Source organism: Phyllobates terribilis, unplaced genomic scaffold, assembly GCF_046119375.1.
Source record: "Phyllobates terribilis strain yellow unplaced genomic scaffold, ASM4611937v1 Scaffold_44__1_contigs__length_10104851, whole genome shotgun sequence".
Lineage (NCBI taxonomy): Eukaryota > Metazoa > Chordata > Amphibia > Anura > Dendrobatidae > Phyllobates > Phyllobates terribilis.
In genome coordinates this window covers 216366-219782 of record NW_027362804.1, presented here as the reverse complement: position 1 = coordinate 219782, position 3417 = coordinate 216366, and positions in this window count along the sequence as shown.

Here is a 3417-nt window from a genome sequence, read left to right as displayed (position 1 = left end):
TTTGTGGGAGAAACCCTAGTGGCAGCCTCATATTTCTGACATGGATCCTCTAGCACTATTTGTGAAACTGCGGCTCCCAGAATAACTTGATGAGAGACCGTCAGCCTGCTGGGATCTGTAGTTTCACTACAGCAGGAGTGTCATAAGCTGCGGACCTCTGCTCACTCCAGCACTGGTCGGCATTTTCAGCACGTGAACGTACGCTATGCTTTCCGGAGACACAAGGGTGTAGGTAACTTTATCAAACCCTTGACTGTAAGTTTGCTGAACCCTAAGTGGATTCGATTGTTCCCACAGTTTCAGTTTCGGACCATTTAAGGGGAATTTACAGGGTTCTGGCCACTGACCAGGGGGATCAGTATCCCTGTATGTCTTTGTATATACTTGATAGAGACCTAGAACAGGTCGAAACGTTATGTGATGGCAGAATAAACTTTGTCTTTTGGAATTCATCACCCCGGACTGAATGCGGTTTACTTACCTTTATACCTCTTAACAGGATGTCTTATTTTTGTGTTTTAGTCCCAAGATTGAAAAGGGCAGCCCTCTTAAAGCCCTGCTGTTTGACTCAACGTTTGATCACTACAGAGGCGTCGTAGCCAGAATCGCCCTGTGTGGAGGTGACGTGTGTAAAGGCAATAAATCGTGTCTGCCCACTCTGGCAAGTGCTATGAAGTCAATGAGGTTGGTATACTGACCCCAGAGGAAGTACCAGCTGAAAAACTAAGGGTTTTTTTAATAATCTTATTAGCCTTTCCCTCTGTCTTCACCAATCAGCCCTCTGTATTGATGATCAGATCAAAGATCTAGACAGGGATTGTCTCACGCTGCATCTCCTTCCTGATTGTATCACTGAGAAGACAGAAGCTGCCCCATCCCATTCTCAAAGAAATGCAGAACCCAATGCATCTGCTGTCCGTGATCCGCTTATTGTCAGAGGACATCATTAGGGACTGCATTTTCTCATTTCTTAAGAAATTGTTGGGGGATCCTGCTAATCGCTGAATAATAAAACTGCAGCACCGCTCCATTTAAGGCAGTGCTTCCGAAACTCCAGTCCTCATGGCCCCCAACAGGTCAGGTTTTCCCCCCAACAGGTCATGTTTTCAGGATTTCCTCAGTATTACACATGTGATGAAAGTATCATCAAGGAATCAGGAATTCTCTCACCTGTGCAATACTATAGAAATCCTGAAGACATGACCTGTGGGGGGCCGTGGGGACTGGAGTTTGGGAAACACTGATTTTAAAGGGACTGTCAGCAAAGAATGACTGTTGAAACCAAGTACAAGCGCTCCATGGATCACGGCGTGGGCCAATCATTTATATACACCTTCTCACCTGCTTGTTTTACCTCTGTCTCCTTCCTTCTATGGTTCTATGAAGCCAGAGCTGTCAATCAAGGAAGAGGAGGGTGTGGATAGAGGGAAAGCAAGCAGGTGGGAAGGTGTATATAAATGATTGACCCCGTCATTAAGCACCGAGAGTTGGGACTAAGTTTGAACAGTCATTCTGTGCTGACAGTCCCTTTAGGTGGACGAGATAAAGATGCAGCTCATTTCACCGCGTAAGGTTGTTTGCCCACTATGCGCTCTCCACGGCGTCTCCAGACTCTGTCACGTCTGTCGCATGAGCTCAGTTTGAACCTGCTTTCATCTATGAAGAGCACAGGGCGCCAGTGGCGACTTTGCCAATCCTGGTGTTCTGTGGAAAATGCCAAGTGTCCTGCACGGTGTTGGGCTGTGACCGCAACCCCCATCTGTGGACGTCGGGCCCTCATACCACCCTCATGGAGTCTCTTTCAAACATTTGTGGCCTGCTGGACGTCATTTTGAAGGGCTCTGGCAGTGCTCCTCCTGTTCCTCCTTGCACAAAGGCGGAGGTAGCGGTCCTGCTGCTGGGTTGTTGCCCTCCTACGGCCCCCTCCACGTCTCCTGGTGTACTGGCCTGTCTCCTGGTAGCGCCTCCAGCCTCTGGACTCTACGCTGACAGATGCAGCAAACCTTCTTGCCACTGCTTGCATTGATGTGCCATCCTGTATGAGCTGCACTACCTGAGCAACTTCTGTGGGTTGTAGAGTCCGTCTCATGCTACCACGAGTGTGAAAGCACAACCAACATTCAAAAGTGACCAAAACATCAGCCAGAAAGCATTGGTACTGAGATGTGGTCTGTGGTCCCCACCTGCAGAACCACTCCTTTATTGAGGGTGTCTTGATAATTACCAATAATTTCCATCTATTGTCTATTCCATTTGCACAACAGCATGTGAAATTGATTGTCAATCAGTGTTGCTTCCTAAGTGGACAGTTTGATTTCACAGAAGTTTGATTTACTTGGAGTAATATTCTGTTGGTTAAATGTTCCCTTTATTTTTTTTAGCAGTTTACTTTTTTCCCCACTGTATATAGACAAGATGCACAGCCCAAAAAGGGTGTTCTGTGTACCTATGTTCCCTGGAACTTGTAGGGTTTTATTTGTGGACCTAGGAAGGAGAAAATATTAAAAAATCCCCAAATCACCTCCAAATCACCTCCCAAACCAGTGCCCTCTTATACTCATTGTTGTGTATCCCGCCATTATTCTGACATCAACATCAGGCAGGGGTGTCATGTGAGCACTACTTCTTCTGGCTTAGATGAAATATGAATGCTGCAACCAAACAGAAGCTGCAACACTCTTGCGTTGCCCCCACCGGTTGTTAACCTCATGTAACCAGTGGGGTATGCAGCACTGGTCTGGAGATATCAATTTCTTTTAGATTTCTCACCTCCCTTGGCCCATCAATAGTTGGTGTCTAGTAGTGGATAACCCAATTAAAGGGTTATTTCCCTCTCAGATATATCCACCGAATAAGCCATAAATGGCTAATAGATGTTGGCTCCACCTCTGTAGCCCCCCACAGCTATCGAGATAAGGCTGTATCTCTAGTTAATATGAACATAGAAGTGGCTGTGCATGATAGGCTTTCTCCATTCACTTCTATGGAGGTTCAGAATAATACAAAGGGTTGTAGATGTGTTAATAAAGACTACAATGGAAGTCTAATAACAATACATGGGCACTGATTCCCTGTGGGCACCTGAGATCAGCCACTGAAGCTGTAGGGGGGCAGTGTTAGCTTATATATGCACATTTATATGGAGGGTGTTTGTACATATCCCTATGGACCTGTCCCACATCTATGGATTATTTTACATAAATGAACACTGTCCCATTGTGCAGCAAAGGTCTATACAATAAACTGTGTACACCACTGTCTAATGAGGATAATAGAACTGTACTGGTTATTGTATCATTATGGGATGTAATTGATGGCTGTCGTAGCGCAGTGTTTTAATAATTAATTTACTACATCTTTTTACAGAAAACCACATTGGCAGCACGGCATATACAGTAAAATGTTACATGCATATCA